Source organism: Hevea brasiliensis, chromosome 14 (assembly GCF_030052815.1).
Source record: "Hevea brasiliensis isolate MT/VB/25A 57/8 chromosome 14, ASM3005281v1, whole genome shotgun sequence".
Lineage (NCBI taxonomy): Eukaryota > Viridiplantae > Streptophyta > Magnoliopsida > Malpighiales > Euphorbiaceae > Hevea > Hevea brasiliensis.
The window spans coordinates 14,031,344-14,056,369 of NC_079506.1; the positions used below are offsets into that span (position 1 = coordinate 14,031,344).

At 31.2% G+C, this 25,026-nt stretch overlaps 1 long non-coding RNA gene across 2 annotated transcripts; it reads left to right on the plus strand.

The window, feature by feature from the left end:
- The first annotated feature begins 7,995 nt into the window (after nt 1–7,995).
- LOC110667746 (uncharacterized) lies at nt 7,996–23,729 on the plus strand. Of its 2 annotated transcripts, XR_009143217.1 has the most exons (5): nt 7,996–8,425; nt 9,853–9,924; nt 15,150–20,665; nt 22,792–22,855; nt 23,471–23,729. It is a non-coding gene; the product is annotated as an uncharacterized LOC110667746 (long non-coding RNA). The 2 variants fall into 2 exon arrangements; XR_009143216.1 differs by having other exon boundaries at nt 15,150–22,855.
- The last annotated feature ends 1,297 nt before the right edge of the window (nt 23,730–25,026 follow it).

Sequence of the window (25,026 nt, forward strand, 5' to 3'; positions counted from 1 at the left end):
TAAACTTTCATTAATTATTCTTGTAAGAGTGCATGATAAAATGGAAAACTATAAATATATCAGTTCACATGATGAGGAAAAGAAAAATAATGTGAAATTAAAAATTCTAATTTTTTAATTATTTAAATACAAGAGCTTCTAATTAAATAAAAATTAAGCCTGCCATAGATGTCATCGGGACCCCAACTAAACTACCTGTAGACACCTCCAAACCCTAGTCGTGATTGCAATTATGGGATCAAATTTAACTCAGAGAGTTCAATTTTAACAACTTCAAAGCTATCTTTTGTTAGTGGAGAAGAGAAAATTGGTATTATAAGCGGTCCTCTACCTATTACTGGCCTTGCCTGTTGCATAGAATTTAAAGCGAAAGAGAATGAAAGATCAGGTGTTAGTTATGAAATGGAATTGGTGGAGGAAGTAGTGGCAGGGAAGGAGTTAAACAGAGAGAGAAATGCCTAAGATTTCATATTGGGGAGACGAGAAGCAAGAACTAGTGTTGATGGTACGTGCTCTTGCAAAGCTTCTGCTTCACTTAAGAGATTATTTAGAGGATGTTTGGTTATTAGATGCAATGGATAATTAATAGATATTTAAACAACTGAACTAACTTATTTGATGAACTTATCAAAATTGTAGTTGCTAGTTAATAAACTATTTATCAATTATAATTTGTATTAGTTATAAAATATGAGTTTTTTTTCTTATTAACTGATAGCTAATTTAATTTAATTTTTATTTAAACTATATTATTTTTTAAAATTTATTAATTACATAATTTTTATGTCTCTAAATTTATTTTTTATATCAATAAATTATTTATAATTATAAGAAATTATATACATAATTAATTTTTAAAAAAAATATTTTAATTATTATATACGTTTTATATAAAATAAATTAATAATTATATATCTAAGTCAATAATAAAATAAATAATATAATACATATATTTTTTTTCATTTCACATATCAATATAATTTTACAGAATACTAATGAAATATTTGTTACTATCAGCTCTATTAAATTGAATCAAATAAGGGCATGTTTTCTTTAATCTCCTCTTCCAAATAAAGCTTTTCTGCTTTTCTTTCGTCGTCATCATCGTCATCATAATAGCTATGAGAATTAGGAGATAGAAGCTGGTGATAGGAGAAGGATGATGGCGGTAAAACACATCGTTTTTTTTCCTTTAATTTTAATAAATTTTATGTTTATTGAGAAAAAAAAAATTGTAATAGGCTAACGGGCAAAAATGCTAGAATTGTAAATTTTAATTAATCATTATATTTTATTGATAAAATTTAACAATTCATGTTAAAATTGTGAAAAAAAATGTTAAAATCGATTTATTTTAATATTAAGCCTGAAATTTAAAATATAATATTGGAATATTCGTTAAAGAGATTTTTTATAATTAGATTAATTAATCATCAAAGCGCATTGGATGAATCTAATAATTTATAAGTCATAATTATTTTATTTATAATTTAAATAAAATATAATTATTTTATATTAAGAAGCAAAGACCAAAGTAAACACCATGTCTTTACATATTTGAGAAAAGTTATAAAAAGGGGTTTGCTTGTGTTATGGTTATGGTTGAAAATAGGGGTTTGAAAATTTTGATGACCAAAATAGGGGTTTGAAAATTCTGAAAGTATATAATATAATTAATTTCTTCTGTTCTTAAAGTTGGGTTATGGTTGAAAATTGTGTCTGCATTGAGTTTATGAATTGAAATTAATTTTAAATGTATAATATACCAATAATCTATTTTAATATTTAATGATTTTACTAAAATCACCAATTAAATAAAAATTTTAAATGATTAAAGGCTACGTTTGGTGATCATACAACTAGGAGAAGGAATCCAAGGTATGCATACTAACTACCATTTTGCAAGGAAACTAAAATAATTGAATTGTCACAAAAGATTATTGAACAAATGGCTTGCAATTTAGAAAGTTGGGATTTATAAATATATAAATATTATTCAATATGAGAAAAACTCAATAAAGTGTTTTCCTCACGTCTATATTGGTTAATTTACTTCTTTAATTTTTATATATTATAAATTCTTTATATGAGTGTGAAACATTAACGCACATCAACTTTAATTTGTATTATAAAATTTTATTTTTATTTTAATTAATATAAAATCCCCTACAACGTTCATAGCAAGTTCTTATAATTCTCTATTTCTATTATTTTATGATAAAAAAATATTTTGTGAATATCACCAACGGGATAGATTTCTTAACATCATTAACAATGACTGACAAAATACTTGTTCTTATTAAAATTTTAAAATGTTAAAAATAGACCTTGTTAATAAAAACCATTTATTTTTTTTTTAAATAATATCAAAACTTTAAGCATTATAAATAGTTAAAGGAGGGATACGACCACACTCCTATAGATCAAGGCAAACAACTTGCTGTTATAGATAATAAAATTCACTTATTTTTAAATATAATGATATTGAATCTTTTTGCTTGCAAATGATATTGACAAATATATAAATCTTTTAAGTAACTCTTGATTCTTTGATTTGTATGACACAAACTCTCTAGATCTATCATACTTGGACTATTTTTCCAAAAACTTGATACATATGAAGTATACATATGAGTTCAAGCTGCTATGCGTCAATGGAGTAACAGACTGTACTATCAGGCTCTATTGATAAAAAATGTAATATATAAATAAAGATCTAAAATCTCCAACTACATGAAACCAAATATCATACTTTCATTTATAACTAAAAACGAAATCCTCACAATAGAAGGGGCAACTACAAAAATTCAAACAAATAAATTCAGGATCTATAAAAAAGAATAGATCTGAGAATAAATTCCCAATACCTATTTCAAAATGGCACATATCTGAGAGTTATTGAAAGAAAATACATAAAAATAAAAATACAACAAGAAGAGAAGAAATGAAGAATAAAAGATCTAAAAGAGGGAGGGAGGACTATCATGAACAAGAAGCAACTCCTCCTTGATATTTAGTTGTGCGTTGAGAGAGTTTCTTTTGGGAGAAATTTCTAAAGAGAGAGACATTTTAAAATCAAGTTTTTTTTTTTTTGGTGAGAGTGAGAAAAGCCAAAAGGCTAAGCAACAACAGAACGGTTGTAGGAAACTCCTACAACATCATGAAATAGCCATGACAGAATACTAACAGGAGGTTCTTCTAAGAAGTGCCGACCAAGAGGCAAAGAGTAAGCCATAGAAGCTAACCAATCAGCACTAAAATTTGCTTCCCTATAAATGTGGCTAATCTGAACATCCCAATCCTTAAGAAGAAGACTGCGAATGGAGTCCACAAGACAGCGTAAAATGCATTGATTATTCGAGACACCCAGAATAGTATTAACCACAGTCAAGTTATCACATTCCAAAATAACTTTCCTATAGCCTCTGTCATAAGCCAATTTTAGCCCCTCATACATAGACCATAACTCAGCTCCAAGAATAGAGGAGATGCCATACGAAGCCACAAAACCAAAGAGCCAATTCCCAGTAGCATCCCTACAAAGCCCCCCTCCAAAAGCAAAATTATTTGAGCTTCATAAAGAGCCATTTGTATTGATCTTCACATGACCCTCTGGTGGACAAACCTAACAGATATCATGATCAACCCTGTCAGCATGTAAATATCCTTCCATGAGAATCACTCTGGTAGCACTAAAATACTCCAAAGCTCGAGAGTTGATAGCATATTAAAGAGAGTCAAGATTAATGTCCACTGAGCCAAATAAAATTGCATTTCTTCTTCCCCAAAGATACTAGCAGATGAAACCAAATAAAAAATGCCAGGGAAGATTATTAACCAAACCATTACTAGGTTTAAGATTAACCTGAAGCCAACCCTGCAGGGTCCAATGATAGGCAAAGAAAGAAGTCCTTTTATCGGGAGGAAGAAAAGCCGACCAGACTCTCCTAGCAATGGTGCAGTCTCTAAGAACATGGAGCACAGTTTCTACATGGCCCAAACGGATGTCACAAGTATCCACATTACAAAGATGTCGTCGAGCTCTTTCCTGATTAGTAAGTAACCTATTATGCAAAGCCAACCAAAGAAAAGATCTCACCCTTTGGGGTCCAGGCCAACTCCACACTAAATTCCACATGTGATTACTCACTCTATCACACCTATTAAGCAATAGAGAATAATCAGACTTGATAGAAAAAAACCCTGAACTGGATCTTCCCCAGAAAATTCTATCTTCTCCTAAAGTAGCCGACGGGGGATGCATGGCAGAAATGATAAGCAAAATAGATGAGGGTAACAAATGCTTGAACCTATCCCACTCCCATTTGCCATTGTCTTTAAAAAAGGTAGACAGAGAACTCATTAAAAGAGATAGAGGGATATCTAAAGTAGCAACATTACAGAGGATGATTCCCTCAAGTTGCCAAGAGTCAAGCCAAAACCTGACCTTATTACCATTACCAACTGACCAAGCTGCACCTTTTATGATCATGTTCCAGACACTACAAATACCACGCTATAAATTAGAACTTGCCCGACAATTAAGACTAGGGGGCACTCTATCCTCCTCAACTTTATATTTAGCTCTCAACACTCGAACCCAAAGAGAGAGACATTTTAAAACAAACTTTTACTCCCTTGTTATGAAGCTAGAATTTGAAATAATTCCTTAGGATCATAATTTTCTTCTTCAATAAATGCAAAACTAAAAGTGCAAAAAGACGGAATAATGTTTTCATATATATTTTGAAAAATAAATAAATAAATTTCATACGCAATTCATTTGGTCTGGGCGGGATGAATTAAACATGAATATTTAACCTAGCTCATATGATCTAACTCAATAAAAATATATAAAATTATATTTTTATTGGCTTGAATTGGATCAAGATGGACCTCTAACAATAAATTATGAGACTGTGCATATTGAAAAGTGAAAATTGAGGCATGTTTATTCATGATTTTTTTTTTCATTTTTCCTTTTCTAAAAGTTCTTATTTTTATTTTGTATGAAAAAAAAATATAGAGGTACATTCAATTCCAAAAATTATAAAAATATATTTTTATATATATTATGTTATTTTCTATTTGGAAAATAAGATTTTTATAATAAATAAAGATAATAAGAAACAACTTAAAATTATTCTTAAATTTTATTTAAATTATAAAAATAATTTTCTAATTATTTTATTTAAAATTTAATATATATATATAACTCTATTTTTAATTTTAATAAATTTTTAAAAATATTTTAATTTTTTGACGGAAAATAGACCTAATGGCCAAAACTGATAATGTCTTTAATCTAAATTTAAACTTTCTTATTTATCGATACAGATTTTTCTTGCCTAATCTCCCAATAAATCAAAAAACAAGATCCATATGAGATTCACTTATTAAATATATGAGTTTCATATATTTATTTCTTAAATCTATAATACACTAGATTTAAACAAAAATTTCTCTTCTATTTGATGAGCTCTATCATCTGGATTCAAGGGGGACGATCTAGACAAGTATGTGGAGTTTATAGCCTATTCTTAATGTTGAAAGGTTGAAGCTCCATTTATTTCGCGAAAAATATTTAAAAAAAAAATTTTTTTTGCATGGGTCAATTAAAATATTTTTTTCTCGGTAAAGAGAATGCTAAATTATTTTTAAGGAAAATAATTTTTTTTTTAAAAAAAAAAGAGGCAGTAATTGTATAAACTTTGATAATCTTATTAACATGTGAAAATACTTGCACATGCATACAATTTATTTAACATTGCAATAAAATAATAAAAAATGTTTTAATCTTAAAAAATAATTTTCATAAAAAATATTTTCCATATATAAGTTATTAGAATATGTTTGTGATAGTTTTCAATTCTCATCTCCTGAAATTCTATTAATTAATTGGGTACTTTTTTTTAATAAACAATGAGAGAATATTATTTTCCGAGAGAATATTATTTTCCGAGAGAATATTATTTTCCATATGGTCGTGGATTAAATTCACCTAATGACTATGTTGTAGGTATGCACAAGCATGTGAACTTCTCCCAATCGTTGACAAAGAAAAGGCAAGAAGTGCACTAGAAAAGGTTTATAATTACAACGTCTTAAAGGTGAAGGATGGGAAACTAGATGTCGTAAATGGAATGCTACCTGAAGGGAGAGTTGACCTTTCATCAATGCAGTCAAGAGAGATATGGTCTGGAGTCACATATGTTGTTCCTGCAACGATGATTCAGTAAGATTTGATGGATATGTCATTTCATACTGCAAGCGGGATCTATGAAGCTGCTTTGTTATAAGCTATTTTGATCTAATAAGACAGTCAAATTTTATTATAAATGCAATGTTATGGAGAAACAGTTCGGTACACCTGGTATGGTAGACAATAATGCATCCTATACTCATAAATACATGAGATTCATTCAAAGGGACATTATTGCTTAGACCCAATTCATTATGGAGTCAAGATATACGCATGAAAGACTCATATATTTAATATATGAATCTTACTATATATTTTATGTTTTGGGTCTATAGTGAATATGGTTTAAATAAAAAAAATCTCCATTAAAAATTATAGAGGTGAATCTCATATTAACATGAGAGAGGTAATATTTTTTGACTTTATCTTCCCTTTTATTTTATTTTATTTAAATTAAAAATTATTTTATTTATATATATATATAAGTAAATAAAATTTTTAATTTCAACTCTTATGTAAATTTTAAATAGATCATCTTAAATATATATTTATTTTTAAATGATATATTTACTTCATTATTTTATTGATATGTAATTTTTCATGTTTCTTTACTTTTAAAAATTGATAACGTCATTTTTTTAATAAAAATACGTCATATTATAAATTATTGAGATGTTCATGAGAAGGAGAATTTCATCCTATGAACGCCTTGGATGGGTTACACGTTTTGAATGGCCTTTTGCAGACTTAATTGACTTTGGGCATTTTGGACTTTGACGCGATTCATAGACCTGCTAACTAATTTGTTCACCTATGCTCATATAATTATTCTTTAAGAAAATAATAATTCTCAATGTTTATTTCATTAAAAATATTTTTTTTAAAGATATTTTCTAAATTTTTTACATTTGAGATATTTAGAAAGTTAGTTAATAGAAAATATTTTATTTATTAAAAAAAATTAAGTTATTTTTAAGAAAATGACTTCTTTTTTTCCAATAGGAAATCATTTTTTATTTTTAAAAATTTGATTATCTTATTAAAATTTGAAAATACTTATAATAAACATATACCATCAATTTAGATCAATATTTTTATAAAAAATATCTTTTAATATTTTCTATGGAAAATATATTTTATATACAAGTTATTTTTCTTAAAACAAATAGAAATTTAGATGAATTACATTATATCAATTAAGTATATATCTAATAATTTAATTTAAGGATTTCAATGGAATCAACCTGTAACACCCTAATTTTTTAAAATATAATAAAAATAAAATAATAATAATAATAATAATTATGGATATATTAGAAATTGAAGAGTGAGATTATAAAAAAAAAATTTGGAAGATAGTTTAATAGAAAATTAGGAGTAAATATTGAAGGATTAAATTAAATAAATTATTTATATTTATAAATGTGATCTTTTTTCTTTTTGTGAATTATTATATTACTCTGAGCTTATATTATTTGCTAAATTAATAAAAATTTAATAATCATTTTATATAAAATATACATGGTTAAATTTATTTGGCTTTTCAGAATATAAAAGGATATTCATATATTCCAATTAGAAAATTTTTTAGAAATATTTTGATTTGAAAAGAAAAAAAGGAAAGGGGAATATTGAAAAGTGTTTGGGTGAAAAGCATAATTTACTTGTGAACTTTAATGACATTTTAAATTTTTTAGGGTCAAAACCTAATTTTTGAAAGTTAGGGATCAAGTTGTAATTTTTTTAACATGTGGTAATTTTATTATCACTCATTTCCAGCACATGTACTGGATTTTTCTAGTTTCCAGCAGAGAGAAAAGAAAGAAACGGGGAAAAGGAGAAGAGGAGAATTGAGGGGGAAAAAAGAAAAACAGAGGGAGCAAAACAGAAGAGGAGGCAGCAGTAGTAAACCCACCCAAATCCATATTTTTCTGACCAATTTTTGACTTTCTTCCAGCATAAAATCAGAACTCTTGCACTTTTGTAGCTCTAATCAAATTTCCTTATTGAGTTTTCAATGTAGAAATACGCAAATCAGAGGGAGAAGGAACTGTTATTGCTGTCCTCATAAGTTCAAATGCCATTGCTGCCCACCAACCCTTCTATCGTTGCCTCAAATTACGCAATTACCTTATTGGGGTTTTGATTTGGCAAAAATATGAAGGGGAAACTGATTTCATGAGCAGAGATACAGAAATTTCAGCTTCGATTCATATAGCTCAAGTAAAATTTGGTGCTTATGGGTTATTTTTTTTTATCTTCCATGTGTGATGTTATTATTTCTTGTTATTGTACCCATAGCTATTAGGGTAATTGCTGTAATTTATATTGATTTATGAGGTTTCTGTTGCTTTGAATTTGAAGTTTGTTTATCTCTTGGTTTTAATAGGTTGTTTTATCAATTGTTCAATACAAAAATAAGTTTGTTCGAATTTGTGGTGAGCTAATTTCATGAAGGATTATGTGTGATATGAATTGATTTGAGTTGTTAAACCTTGGGAAGTGCAACTGATTTTTCCTTATTCATAATTTGATTGTTACATTGTCCTATTATGTTTGGTTTCTAGACTGTTAAAAATATAGCATGGAGATGTATTGACAAAATTAGAGATTTGCCTATGACATTGGAGTTTTTTTCTAATTCTTTTTATTTTTTTTTTTATACCTATTTGTGAATTATAAGGTAACAAGATATGATTTTTGATATATGGAGGGCTATACAAATTTTATACAATTACCTTGTTCTGGTATGTAGAAATTGTTGGCTTTAGCATAAATGATATACTAGATAAATTGTTGGTTTCATAGTCTAGCTCTTTAGCTAGGTGGAATTATCAAGTTACAGTATAGGTAATTGGTTATTGAGAATTTGACTAGACCAATGTTGGGGGAGAGGTTGGATTTTCCTTCCACTCTTTAAGGTAGTCACATTGTGCATAGTGTTCCTCTCTAGTTGAAATTTTGCATTATGATTAATATTTTTTTTGTGCTGATAATTGTTTCATTAGGATTTTACTTGCTTGTCTCACTACTATTTGTATAATGCGGATATACTTTGTTTTTCTTATTACTTTCAAGAGTTGGCGTAAAACATTTTTTTTTATGTTGAATATTAAATTATAAGTTTTTGGGTGTCATCTTGAGGTTTTTTTGAATTTCCTGTTTGGTGGTTTGGACAAAATTCTCTAATTATAAGCTATTTTATGTTAGGGATAATTCTCTGATATTAACATATATGTTACAATAATGACTGTTTTTAAAATTGAGCTACTTCAACATTCACATGAGTAATTGATTTGTGTGATTATGGAAACCAGTAGAGAATAAGTAGTAACCATTTCCTATGGATATAAGCAAAGCTTTCATAATGTCTTTAGTTCTGCACTTTTGATGAATGAAATTTAATATTTTCTGAAAGGTACATCAATGACAATGTGTGTGTTTGGAAAAGTAGGAGTAAATTATAGATGTTGTAGGATAAGGAAAGAAAAACTTTTATGTTGGGGCTTAAAATTAAGTATATAAATTAACTGAACTTGTTGTAGGCCCATTGAGGATTTTGGTATATTTATATGAATTTGTTGGTTTTTGATTTGGGAAATGTCTAATTTATTTTTTTGGGAATTTTGTCAAAATTTTTTTTTCTATAGAATTTAAGAGCTACGTGAACCTGATCCTCCATATGAGGTACGTAAGCAGCCCTCGGGTGTGGTCCAAAGAAGGTAAATTTTGTTTTCCGTATTTTCAATATTTTCTTTTTAATTTCTTTCATCATTGATCTTATATATTATATGTTTGGACAAACAATTGGCTTTTGAATTTTTGTTCTTTAGTAATATTATAGATTAATAATATAATCACTTACTGAATAAATACCCTTGATTGTTTTGATATTACAGTCTTAATGCTTGATTTTGATTGTCGGTTTCTTACGATGTTGTGTTGTATCCACTTTGGAATTTTTAGAATTTACGTAGATTAAATATATATTAGGAAGAGGAAAAATTATGTCTCTAGTAGCTATTGTATTCAACTAATTCTTTCTACCATGGAAATCTGTCAGTTTAGTTTCAAGTCACCATGTTTTATTAGTGAGAGGGTAGTGTGTGACACAACCAAACGATTGGGATATTGATGTTAGTTTATACATGAAATTAATATTGATCCAATAATTAATACACTTACTTATGTGAGAGTTAATGTAATAAATAATTTAATCTTTAATTAATATCATTTATAAATAAATACTATAAATTAATCAAACTAATATTTGTTGTTACATAATAGAAAATATTAACAAACTTAACTTAACTTAACTTAACTTAACTTAACTAAGCCTTTATCCCAAAAATTTGGGGTCGGCTATATGGATTCGTTTTCTCCACTCTGAACGATTTTGGGTTAAATCCTCAGAAATGTGTAATGCTTCTAAGTCATGTTGTACTATTCTCCTCCAAGTCAATTTAGGTCTACCCCTTTTTTTCTTTCTATCCTCTAACCTAATGTGCTCTAATTATCTAACTGGAGCCTCCGTATGTCTACGCTTCACATGACCAAACTACTTCAATCTCCCTTCTCTCAACTTATCTTCAATGGGCACCACTCCTACCTTTTCTCTAATATTCTCATTACGGACTTTATCTAGTCTAGTATGGCCATTCATCCACCTTAACATTCTCATCTCTGCAACTCTTATCTTAGATGCATACGACTCTTTCAGTGCCCAATACTCACTACCATATAACATAGCCGGTCGTATGGCTGTACGGTAAAATTTTCCTTTCAATTTATTGGAAATCTTACGATCACATAAAACTCCCGTGGCACGTCTCCACTTCAACCATCCGGTTTTAATCCTATGACTAACATCCTCCTCACATCCCCCATCTACTTGAAGGACTGAGCCCAGATATTTTAAGTGATTACTTTGGGACAGTACCGCTTCATTCAAACTAACGCCTTCCCTATCACCAGTTTGGCCTTCACTGAACTTGCAATACATGTATTCTGTCTTCGTTCTACTTAACTTAAAACCCTTTGACTCTAGAGTACTTCTCCAAAGTTCTAGCTTTCTATTGACTCCTTCTCGTGTCTCATCTATCAGAACAATATCATCCGCAAACATCATGCACCAAGAAATACTCTCTTGTATATGTTTCGTTAGTTTATCTAAAACTAATATAAAAAAGTAAGGGCTTATGGCTGATCCTTGGTGTAATCCAATTGAGATCGGAAAATCTCTGGTGTCCCCTCCCATTGTGCGCACAATAGTAGTTGCTCCTTCATACATATCTTTCAATACTTGTATGTACCTAATAGATACCCTCTTTTGTTCTAACACATTCCATAAGACCTCTCTTGGAACACTATCATAAGCCTTCTCCAAATCAATAAAAACCATGTGTAGATCTTTCTTCACATCTCTATATTTCTCCATCAAGCTTCTAATGAGAAAGATCGCTTCTATAGTTGAACGACCGGGCATGAAACCAAATTGATTGAGAGAGATAGAAGTATCATGACGTAGTCGATGCTCCACAACTCTCTCCCACAACTTCATAGTATGGCTCATAAGTTTAATTCCCTTATAGTTTGAGCAACTCTGTATGTCTCCCTTATTTTTAAAAATAGGTATTAAAATACTCTTTCTTTATTCATCAGGCATTTTCTTTGAGTTTAGAATCTTATTAAATAATTTAGTTAACCATGCCACTCCTATATCTCCTAAATACTTTCACACTTTAATTGGTATTTCATCGGGTCCACAAGCTTTACCCACTTTCATTCTCTTAAGTGCTTCCTTTACTTCTAAAGATCTAATCCTTCTAGTATAATTCACATTCTTTTCTATTGTTCTATAATCTATATTCACGCTATTACCATTTTGACTATTATTAAAGAGATCATTAAAATAATTTCTCCATCTTTCTTTAATGTCCTCATCTTTCACCAACATTTTTCTTTCTTTATCCTTAATGCACCTAACTTGATTGAGATCTTGACATTTCCTTTCTCTCCTCTTTGCTAATCTATAAATATCTTTCTTCCCTTCTTTAGTTCCAAGTTTCTCATATAACTTTTCAAAGGCCTGTGCTCTTGCTTGACTAACTGCCTTTTTTGTCTCTTTCTTTGCTATCTTGTACTGTTCATATGCCTCATTTTTATCACATTTAGGTAATTTCTTATACTATTCCCTTTTTCTCTTCACTGCCTTTTGTACTTTCTCATTTCACTATCATCTCTCTTTTGAGGGTGGTCCATGTCTTTTAGACTCTCCAAGTACTTTTCTAGCTACTTTTCTAATCTTTGATGCCATCTATATCCACATATCATTGGCCTCCATATCCAGCTTCCATACTTTGGACTCGAGAAGCTCATTTTTGAACTTCACTTGCTTTAATCCTTTGAACTCCCACCACTTTGTTCGAGCAACACTATTTCTTCTGACCTTACTTGAATTGTTTCTAAACTTGACATTCAAGACCACCAGCCGATGTTGACTTGTTAAAGCTTCTCCTGGAATGACCTTGCAATCCTTGCATAGAGCTCTATTTGTCTTCCTGGTTAAGAGGAAGTCGATTTGGCTTCTATGTTGTCCACTTTTGAAAGTCATTAAATGTGACTCTCTTTTTATATAGTAGGTATTTGCTAGTATTAGGTCGTATGTCATAGCAAAATCCAGGATGTTTTTTCCCTCCTCATTTCGACTGCCAAAACCAAAACCTCCATGAACATTCTCATAACTTTGTCTATCACTTCCTACATGTCTATTCAAATCTCCACCAATGAAAACATTCTCTTCATTCGGTATGCTTTGCATTAAATCATCCATATCTTCCCAAAACCTTTGTTTACTTTCACTGTCTAGTCCTATTTGTGGGGCATAAGCACTAACTATATTTATTGTTTCTCCTTCTAGTACTAGCTTTACTAGTATAATTCTATCTCCTACTCTTTTCACAGCTATTACTGCGTCTTTCAATGTCCTGTATATGATTATGCCCACTCCGTTCTTGTTTCTCTCATTTCCGGTAAACCACAGTTTGTATCCTGAATTACCCACTTCCTTACTTTTCTCTCCTACCCATTTAGTCTCCTGAATGCAAGCAATATTCACCCTTCTTCTTTCCAAGGTATACATAAGCTCCATTAATTTTCCTGTAAGTGATCCAACATTCCAAGTACCAACCCTGATCCTCCTCCTATCCTGCTCTTTCCTAATTGGTCTCCTTCTATGATATTTTCTATTGTTTTCTATGTCTATCTTGTGTTCTGTTCCACTATTTATTCTACTATTTGTCCTATGGACTAACTTCTTTATCCACACTCGTCCATGATGTGGGAACCCTTGCTCATTTAACACCACACCAGGACGTCGGCATGGCGCGTCGCTTTCGGTGAACGCCCTACACCCTTGCATATTTCTCACTATACCCGGGCTCCGATGCAGCGCGTCGTTAGTAGAGGACGCCCCAACGTTTATATCATTTGAATCCATATCATAAGGTGTGACGAAATTTTTACCCTGGTTGTCACCTACTGCAACCCTCCTCCTTTATCCGGGCTTGGGACTGGCTAAGCGCAAACTACTTAGGCAGAGTTAGAAAATATTAACAAACGTACTGATAAAATAAAATATTTATTAATAAATACGATTAATAGTAAGTGATATAGTAAGGTGATGAATCAATAGATGGAGCTGAAATGAAGATGAGAAAACGGATAAATTTTGACAACTGTCCCTGAACTTATCTAGTTATAACATTACAGTCCCTTAACTTAAAAGTGTAAAATAAAACCCCACTAACTTTTAAATTTTGCATAGTAAAATCCCTCTAACCTCCAATTACTAGTTTTTCAGTTAGACGCTAACCTAGACAGTTCCAGCATGGAATTTAGTCAGTATTTCTCTTTCTCTCTCAAGCCATGTGTAAATTAAATTCTTTTTATCTTTATAGACAAAATAATTTTTTATGCGTAAAGAGAATAATTTTACACTTTGCATAAGAGAGGAGACAGAAATGTTCACTAAGCGCTATGCGAGAGCTATTCACATCAGTTTCTAATTGAAAAATCAGTAATTAAAAGTCAGAGGGATTTTATTGTGTAAAATTTGAAAGTTTAGGGGGTTTTATGTTACATTTTAAAGTTAAAGGACTGTAGTGTTATAACTGTATAAGTTCAGAGATAGTTGTTAAAATTTATCCTGAGAAAACTGAGTATAAAACTGAGTATGCAAAGGAAGATGTGAGTGTGCGCGCGCAAGAGTGAAGATGAGAAAGGAAAAAGGTTTGTGACTGTATATATATATATATACCATAACACTTTTATGAAATATTTTTAATTTTAATAATTTAAATTCAATGTTAATAGGGAGTATTATTGCATACATGATAAATTCATGAAATATTTGATGTATGCATTTTATATCATTATTTATGTATAATTTTTATACATAATTTACCATTGGTTATCGCTATTACTGTAGATATTAGCCTATATTTAGTTAATTTCGCCTTTTTACACTTCTAAGTTTAATTTTTAGAATTTATTTGTTTTATAGGTTAAATTTGGAGAATTTTGGTGATATTTTAATTAGAGCAACCATTTGGAGGAAATTAGAGTTGAATTGTAAAATTTTAATAAGATAAATTTGAACTTGAGTTTTTAAGAAACAGAAAGTTGCATAACTTATGACACAGCCTGTGTCGCAGGTTGTGTCATTGTCAGATATGAAGCTTTTCTTAAGCAGAAAGTTACACAACTTACAACATAAGGCGCAACACAACTGATTCAGCTTGTGACGTTTTAATGAAAATTGCTGATGTGACACTTTTGCTCCTCTGATTTAATTCATCATTTTCTCCAGAATCTTCTATCTTTTAACCCATTCTAGGGCAAACCTCTGAATCATATATAAACACCTTTTTTCCTTTCTTTCCATAAGGAGAAAATAGGGAGATTTTGCAAGAGAGAGAGGAAGAAAGAGGAGCACGTAAGATTGGGTTGCAGCAGCTGAAGAGGACGCCTTCTTCAACATTCTAGCAGCAGTTTTTTCACCATTTTCACTGAGTTTTTCTATCCCTTAGCTTAGATTTTCATTCCTTCTTTATTTCTATATTTGGGTTTGTCTTGAAATTATGATTTGTGAGTAGAACTTAGAGATTCTAGAGATGGGTTTGTAAATATTATTTTGTATTGTGGTTTTTTGAACTGATTTTGTCATTTAAATGAGATTTGCTGCATTTTGATTTATTGCTTGTAAGCTTGTTGCCTTGATGAAATGGCTCTCATTAAGTTAAGTTTTAATTCTTAATAGATGGACTGAAAAGTGAATATTTGGAATGGATAATCTTGCAATAAACTTAGTTTTTTTAGTGTTAAAGATAAGCTAAGAGGATAAAGGGGACTTTTAAAATCAATTAGAGTTTCAATTGGTTTTTTGTCAAGTTTGAAATACCGTGAAAACATGGTTTGATTTGATGAATTCCAACTTTGAAATGCTTGAGAAAGGTTTTAAAGAACTAAGAATTGATTTCCCTCAAAATTGCAATTCTCATGTGTTTTGGTAAATTGGGGATAAATTACATGCAAACAATATTAAAAACCCTATCTCTAGAATCATTTTAATTTTTATTGAAGTTAGATTTAATTTCTCCTAAATTTGTAATTAGTGATTTCAATTTGAATTTTAGTCATCTAGTTTAATTAGTTCAATTAATTATTTGAATTAACTTAAATTTCTCAAATACCAATTTTAAATTTTAAATTTCATTACCAATATCTTTAAATTTTACTATTCTAATTAGCTTATTTCTTTAATTCCAATTTAAGCATAATTTCCTGTGGGAATGATATTTTTGAAACTATACTATTGTGACCTGTGCACTTGCGGAAGCTATTTAACAGCAACATCAAGTTTTTTGATGTCGTTGCTGGGGAATTGTTTAGTTTTAAGTTGGATTTTATTTGTTTTAAGTTGATTAGAATTTTTATTTTTTTTTATTTTCACTGTTGTTCCTTATATTTTTCAAGTACTTTTCTTGTTTATGAGACAATGGAAAAGCATAAGTGATATTCAATTGTTGTTCAACCTTGAAATTGAAAAATTCTGTCGAGCCAACAAAAAGGAATCTAAGAGGATAAAGGAAGTAGAAAAAGAAGAGCAACAAAAGTTTGAGAAAGGAGAAAATTGAAAATATGGAGAATCTAAATAGAGCTAATGATGGAAAAAATGGAGGAAATGATCAGAACAGGCTGAATGAAGTTGTTAATCAAAATGATCCTCAGATAAGGTCCATGTTAGATTATGCTTTTCCTAGATGTGCAGATGTGAAAGATAACAGACCTATTATTGGAGCTAATCAATTTGAGTTAAAGACCGGCCTCGTTCAAATGGTTCAGAATTCATAATTTGGGGGCAGCCCACTTGAGAATCCCCATTCTCATTTGAAGAAATTTTTGATAATATGTGGCACTCAAAGACAACCTAGAGTTTCAGATAGAGTGATTTGGCTTACCTTATTTCCATTCTCTCTTCGGGACTCAGCATTGGAGTGGTATGACTCACTTCTACAATCTACTATAACTACTTGGGAGCAGCTATCTCAAGCTTTTCTATCTCAGTTTTTCCCACCTAGGAGACCACTCATTTGAGGAATTTAATGATAGCTTTTAAACTAAGAGATGATGAAACTTGGTATGAATCTTGGATGAGATTAAGGAGCTTGAAAGATAATGTCCTCATCATGAAATACCTAAATGGATAATTGTTCAGAAGTTCTACACCAGAGTTACTCCAGCCATAAGAAATACAATTGATTCACAAGCAGGAGGAGATTTCATGAGAATGACAAGTGAAGAATGCTATGATCTGTTAGAGAAGATTACTCATAACACCTATTTGTGGGGAAATCCAAGAGCCCTTTAGCCAAAAAAGGCTGGGATCTATGAACTCGACTCGGTTAGCTACATGAATGCAAGATTTGATCAGTTGACTCAGCTTCTTAGTGATTTTTGCATACAGGCAACAGTTTCAACTCCTACAACTAAGCAATAAGTTGCCTACACAGATGGAATCCAAAGTTGTGGAGTTGATTACTTGCAAGAACAAGCTGCTTATGCAGGAGGTTATCAACAGAAATCAATGGAAAATTCTTATTCTAATGTGAACAACTCAACATGGAGACCACAAGCAACTTTTGGGCAGCAAAGTCAAAGCTCAAACTATGCTCATAACCAGCAGTATATGCATCAGAATAGGCCTCAGTTTCAGTCTCAATTTTAGCCCACAAGGCAGCCACCACCTGGATATCAACCAAGAGCACAACAACCTCTTCCACCTCCTGAACCAAAACCAACCTTGGAAAGCATGATGGAGAAATTTTTTACTGAACAAAGCAAGATGAATAGCAAATTGGAGGAAGCAATGCAACACATAAGACAAACCATGGATCAATTATAAGCTCATAACTGTATGTTGGAGAATCAATTGGCTCAACAAGCAAGCTCATGAGGATCTAAATCCTATGGCAAACTACCTAGCCAACCACAGAACCCCCATTAACAATACAAGGTTGTGACCTTGAGAAGTGGTAAGAAAGTTGGTCAAGAGAGTGAAAACAAGAGAGAAGAAAAAGAGAGCACAAAAGAAGAAAATTCAGTTGAAAGCAAAAAAAATGAAAAAGAAGAAAAAAGCAAAAGTGAGCAAGATGAGGGAGAGAAGCCATACATCTCACCTGAGCCTTATAAGCCTACTCTACTCTAACCTCAAAGATTCATCAAGCATAAATTAGACAAACAATTTGGAAAATTCTTTGCAGTGCTAAAAAAGTTGTATATCAATGTGCCATTCACTGAGGCACTATCCCAAATGCCAAGTTATGCGAAGTTTTTTAAGGAGATTTTTACCAACAAGAGAAGGCTAAAGGATTATGATACCATCAATTTGGGAGAGCAATGCAGTGCTATAATTTAGAAGAAGTTACCTCCCAAACTCAAAGATCCGGGTATATTTTCCATTCATTGTCTTATAGGTGATAACTGTGTGGCAAATGCCTCATGTGACCTTAAAGCTAGCATCAGCTTAATGTCACTTTCACTATATGAGTAGCTGAATATGGGAGAGTTGAAGCCCACCAACATGTATCTTTCATTGGCTGACTGTTCAATTAAGTATCCAGAAGGCATTATAGAAAATGTGCCTATCAAGGTTGAAAAATTTTGGAAAATTCCTTGTAGTGCTAAAGAAGTTGTATGTCAATGTGCCATTCACTGAGGCACTATCCCAAATGCCAAGTTATGCGAAGTTTTTTAAGGAGATTTTTACCAACAAGAGAAGGCTAGAGGATTATGATAACATCAATTTGGGAGAGCAATGCAGCGCTATAATTTAGAAGAAGTTACCTCCCAAACTCAAAGATCCGGGTATATTTTCCATTCCTTGTCTTATAGGTGATAACTGTGTGGTAAATGCCTTATGTGACCTTAGAGCTGGCATCAACTTAATGTCACTTTCACTATATGAGTAGCCAACCAACATGTATCTTTCATTGGCTGACTGTTCAATTAAGTATCCAGAAGGCATTATAAAAAATGTGCCTATCAAGGTTGGAAAATTTTACATTCCCATGGATTTTGTCATTTTACACATGGAAGAAGATAAAAAAATTCCTATCTTGTTGGGAAGACTATTTTTTGCCACAGCTGGTGCATTAATTGATGTAAAAGGTGAGAAATTGACACTTAGAGTGGGAGATGATCAAATGATATTCAACATCAATCCATCCATGAGGAGGAAACATGAAGAAGTTAAGTCTTGTTTGCGAATAGACATCATAGATGAGATTGTATAAGAGCATTTCAGAAAAAGCTATCCACAAGACCCACTTGAAAATTACCTAGTCCATGGTGAGAGCATTGATGACAACAACCCACACATAGCCGCTTTTACACAATACTTGGAGAGCTCACCACCACACCTTGAAGCTACAATTTTTTAGCTTTAAGAAGTGTAGACTTTGGAGATTAAATCACCATCATTAAAGGTAGAGGATGCTCCAAAGGTAGATCTTAAACCTCTTCCTTCCAACCTCAGGTATGCTTTTCTTGGACCCAACGAAACATATCCTGTTATAATTAATGCATCTTTGACTGATATTGAGATTGACAAATTGTTGAGAGTTTTGAGAGAATATAAGAGAGTTTTGGGCTATACAATTGATGATATAAAGGGAATTAGTCTAACAGTTTGTATGCATAGGATTTTCCTAGAGCTACATAGTATACCTTCTATTGAACACCAAAGAAGATTGAATCCTACGATGAAGGATGTTATGAAAAAGGAAATCCTAAAATTACTAGCTGCTGGATAGAAGATGTTGTTACAATTTGATGAGTTAGAAGAATTGAGACTTGATGCTTATGAAAATGCTAGGATCTATAAAGAAAGAGCTAAAAAATGGCATGATAAGCATATCAAGAAAAATGACTTTAAAGAAGGAGATTTGATGCTCTTATTCAATTCAAGGTTGAAACTATTTTCAGGAAAACTAAAATCAAAGTGGTCAAGACCATTTAAAGTTGTGAAAGTTTTCCCCTATGGTGCTGTAGAAATTTTTGGTGAAAAATCTGGTAATTTCAAAGTGAATGTGCAAAGGTTGAGACATTATTCAGTTGGTGAACCCATTTAGAAGACAGCAACCTGCTATCTCTCTCATTCTCCATGAGATTTTGGTTGAGTAAGGTTAAGTTAAAGACCTAAACTTAGCATTTTTTGGTGTAACCCACAATTTTTCATTGATTCTTTATTTCTTTCATATTTTTTGTTTTAAGTTTTCTATACTCTTTATTCAGATTTTGACATTGTTCTGATTTTCTTATGCAGATGGGATACAATTCATTGTAAGCAAATGAGCACTTATCATTACGTTTTAGTTCTAGTTTTAAATTTAAATTTTAAATTTTAGTTTTAAATTTGTTCCTTTGTACTTTTTATCTTTCTATGGCTGAATATTTGCTGGTTGGTTTTGCAGGTTTCATTGCTCATTTTGTTGATCTTAAGAGGAAGTTTTTCTAAACTTTGTCATCTTGGTTTAAAAAGAAAATCAATTGAATGTGGATGTGTGAATTGGTGCTTTGTAAATTTTTAATGAATGTTAGATGAATACAGCAGGTTGAGCAGTTAGAACTCATGTTATGAAGGTCTGATCACTTGAATTTTAATTTGTCTCAATTTTCTAAGTATTGTGCAACTTTGTCAAATTTGGACAGAAAGTTACAAAACCCTCCACCCAACCAATTTTGGTTTGTGTTGTAGCTTGTGTTCGCTGGACACCAATTTGGACAAAAAGTTCTACAACCTTCGGCATAATCGATTTTGGCTTATGTCACAGCTTATGTTCACTGAGCGCAATTTTGGACAGAAAGTTGCATAACTTGTAACACCCCTATTTGCATAGCCTGGTATATTTTACTATTCCAGTGACCTGTGTCGGTCCGAATAATTAAGGGGATTAGACCATATTTAAGACAACTAGATAAGCCCCGAAAACAAATAATTAGTAATTGTCAAATAGTTAAGTATAAATAAGAAAAACAGAACACAAGAGGTTAAATGAGCCGAGAGTCATAGCGATGGGCGATCTTCTCGGGAACGATTGCGAGGTCGATTTAAACTCAAATTTCGAACCGAAAAATGTGATGCTGCTGTCCTCAGGACTATTTGCAACGCAGTGGAAAAGAGAAAATCACAAAAAAGAAATGTTAAGTCGGTCAAATAATTAAGTCAGGGATCTGAAAGAAATATTAAATTATTTGCAAATCGGGTCAAACCGGCGAGGGGCAATTTGGTTAATTGACTCCTAGAGCTGACTCCTGACCTAATTGTCAAATAAAATCGAATAAAAGAAAATTTTGGAGTCGGGAATTAAATTAAAGAATTGAAGATAAATAAATTAAAAAAAAAAGAGGAAAATAGAAAAAGTGAAAAGATGATTACATCATGCATGATGCAATAAATATTATAATTAAAAATTTAAAATTTTGGATAATTTTTGGTCTTACTAAAGGTTAAATATTTAGAAAAATAAAAGAAAAAAAAAACAAAAAGTCCTTCATCTTCTTCAAATTACCGTGACCCATCTCTCTCATCCCTCCCTCACCAAATCCTCCATGGAAGCTCATTTTTGAGTTTGAAGACAACCAAATTCCACCATAGAAAATTCAATTATCATAACTAAACTTTGTTTGGGCAATTAGAAAAGAAGGTTCAAGGAGAAAGAAAAAAGAAAGGAAGAAGTTTGAAGAGGAAAAAAATTCTGCATAAAGGTTAGTAATCTAAACTTGAAGTTCTAGTTGAATTAATTGTGTTTATAGTTGAATAAACCTAGAAATATACTTAAAATGAAATGAAAATAACTTTAGAGGACTATATGTGAATTTCGGTCAGCCATAAATGTATGGGAATATGATATGTTTTGAATGAATTAAAAGTGTATGTAAGCTTGAATGAGTTGAGAAAGGGTGTTGGTATGCTTGGAATCAATTAAATGTAACAAATCAAGTGAATTAGGGTTTGAACCTAGGGTTTTGGAAGACAAAAATTGGAGAATTGTTCAAATGGTGTGCTTGACCTAGTTTGAGCTGAAAAATGGTCATATGTGACCAATTTTGGTGTGTTGAAAGTGTTGGAATCAAGTGGAGATTCGGATTGGATATGGCCATTATGCAGGCAGCATGACCAAGGTCCCTTTCAGGGACCAAAACTGAAAATTTACCAACCCAATTGGTATGATGCCAATTAGGAATGAAACTAGACACAAAATGACACATTTTTCATTTAGGAATCATGCCCAGAAAGTGACTAAAACCTAATGAACAAATTGGCCAAATCAGGAATTGAGTGTTCTGCCCTGTACAAAAATGACCAAATGAACAATGGCCATAACTTGGGCTAAGCAGGTCTAAATGACCTTAAATTTTACCAGTAGAAAGATGAGATATAGACCTAAAACTTTTATGAAGAACAAAAACCCAAATTATGCCCTTAACCAAGTCATATAGCCCCTCAAAGTTGATGACCTAAAACTGCCAGAACCAATTTTGGTGCCTAGAAAATCTGGGTTAAGCCAATCCGGCCAGCCATGTTCAAATGGCTATAACTTGAGCTACAAAACTCCAATTGGAGTGATTCAAAAAGAAGAATAAAGTTAAGACAATAAGGAACAATTTCTATGAAGAAAACTTAGCCAAATTCTAACAGCAACATGACCAATGGAATAGTGCAACATAAGACACAAAAACTGAAAATTTGAAATTTTGCCTAAAAGACTTAAGTTTTGAGAAAACAACCAAAACCAACAAATTAGGTAACCAAAATGTGGTTTGTGAGTGAAATTAGAATTTTCATACCTATTAAGCCTTAGAAAGTCAACAAATTGACTTGAATAGTATTGTGAATAGCAACTCCGAAATACAAATTTTAAAGAACGTCAAGTTTAGCATATTAAAGCTAGATATAAGTAGATTTGAATTTATTTTTGGAATTATGATAAGTTATGATGCTGAAACACTGTGAAACTGTGTTTCAGTGGAAAAGAATTCCTGGAAAGAACCCGAAGTGTCGAGTCAAGGCCAAGAGGCGACTCGTATAAGGTTTGTGCACAACATAGAATTTTTGTAAATTTTCTTCTGCACATTGTTTTAAATAAATTGAGATATGAAATTGTAACACAATTGAATTGAAAAGTTTATTATGCTTTTGATTCAAATTGTTGAAAGATTAATTGTTTGTATTTGAAATGGCAATAAATGTTTAGTAAATTATTAAGATAGTTTTGAAACCACAGTGTCATGATCATATATTTGAATACCTTACTAGCATGACTAGTGGGTGAAATCAGTTTCGAATTTTGATTCCTTCTCTGGCCGAAGTGTTGATGTGTGTGCCAGTAGAAGAAGAAAAAGAACGAGTTCCCATGTATTTGAGCTAGCTAGCCTTGTGATGTGACTTCTCCTTAGCCTCTGGCTATTGAGATGATATTTGTTTCGAATGGCATGATATAACTATGTGTTTTTGTGAAATTTATTTTGAGACTTTCGAAATGAAATTGTTTGGATTAAATGCATATAAATTATGTTTTGTATTTATTTCTCATATTCAGTTTAATTTTTGAATAAGTATGATTTAAATTCTGCATAAATGTTATTTTAGTATGTTGTGCACCACTGAGTCCTAGTGCTTAGCAATGGCTGTTATTGCTGTCACAGATATAGAGACTAGAGGAGCAGCAGAGTGAGCTGCTAAGGATTGTGGAGCTGCCTTTCCTAAAGTTTTATCGGGTATATTTTATACCCTGATTGTAAAGATTATTTTGATGTATGTAAATGTATGTAAATGTAGAAAATGGTCATGAGCAGTTATATAAAGTTTGTAATAATATTAGTTTGGATGTTTCTAATATAAATTTTGGATGAATGTAATTTGTTTTAATTTGAATGAAGTATGAATAAAAGTATTTTGTTTTAATTTGAATGGAATTACTTAGTATTATTTTGGATATTATTTGAATTGGAAATTACTGATTTGAATTTTTTGGAATTTGAGAAATGATGTTGAAATTGGTTGTGATGGAGGTTGATTTGATGAAGTTGATGAGATAAATCATTAGAAGTGCTTTTCACAGGTATTTGAAGAACTGTTTTATCAAAATACAGATGGCACTCTGTCAAAATTTTTCTAAAATTTGCGGAAAAATAAAAGGGACAAAAATTTTAACTAATTTACAAACTTTAATTAAATGTTTTAATACCGATTAGAAAATGCTCATCACTTCTAAAAACTATGAAAATGATTTTAAAATCTCTTATAGAGTACTTAATGAATTATCGGTAGGTGAAGTTCGGTAGTTCATTAGGTATTCTACGGGATCATGTTATGCCTTACAGAGGGGTAAGGTGTGACATAACTTCCGGCACAACTTGCATGCCTATGATCTAACTTGTGTTGCTTTTCTTTTATTTGAAACATTTGCTTATTCAGTATTTTGTGTTGCTTATAAGTACATTTTTCTTTTTTGTTTTGAATCTTTAATGCTTTATGCACTTACTTTTGATATGCTACTTTGGAATTTCACTTGATGAATGGATATCTCATGGTTATATTTTTGAGCTTAACCTCCATATTTCAACTTTTTTAGTTTAATTGATTTCATGGATTCCATTCCCCTGTTTCTTTTGCAATGAGTGTAGCAGCTGTCCACATTTTCTTTAATTAAATTGGTTGCATTTTCAATGGGGTAACAATTCTTATCTCAGCTTGTGTTATTTTCCGCACAAGTTGTGCTACCACTTACGAAACATAGTACCCCTTATCCACTTTCTTTTAAGTTAATTAGACTTACCTATCTTGCAACACTCTAATTTTTTAAGAAATATTAAATATGATTATTATTTGAATGAAAATAAAATTTATAAAGTTTTGGGGAGAAAAATTTAATTTAAATTTGGACTTGAAGGAAAAGTTGTAGAAGTTTTAGGGTGAAAAATAGGATTTATGGAAAGTTAAAGGACCAAAATGAAATTTAGTTAAAAAAAAGGGACAACAGGTTGCAACCCACGTGACTCTCCAGCAAGCCCTATAGAAGAAAAAAAAATAGAAATGGGAAGAATAATCAGGAAAGAGGAGAGGAGGAAAAAGAAAGGAAAAGAAAGAAAGAAAGAAAGGAAGAAGGAGAAGAAGAGAAGGGAAGAGGGAGTTGATGCTGGATTTTTTTTTATGAGTTTCTCTAGCAAGAAAGAACACTAACAAGGGGAAAAGAAAGATT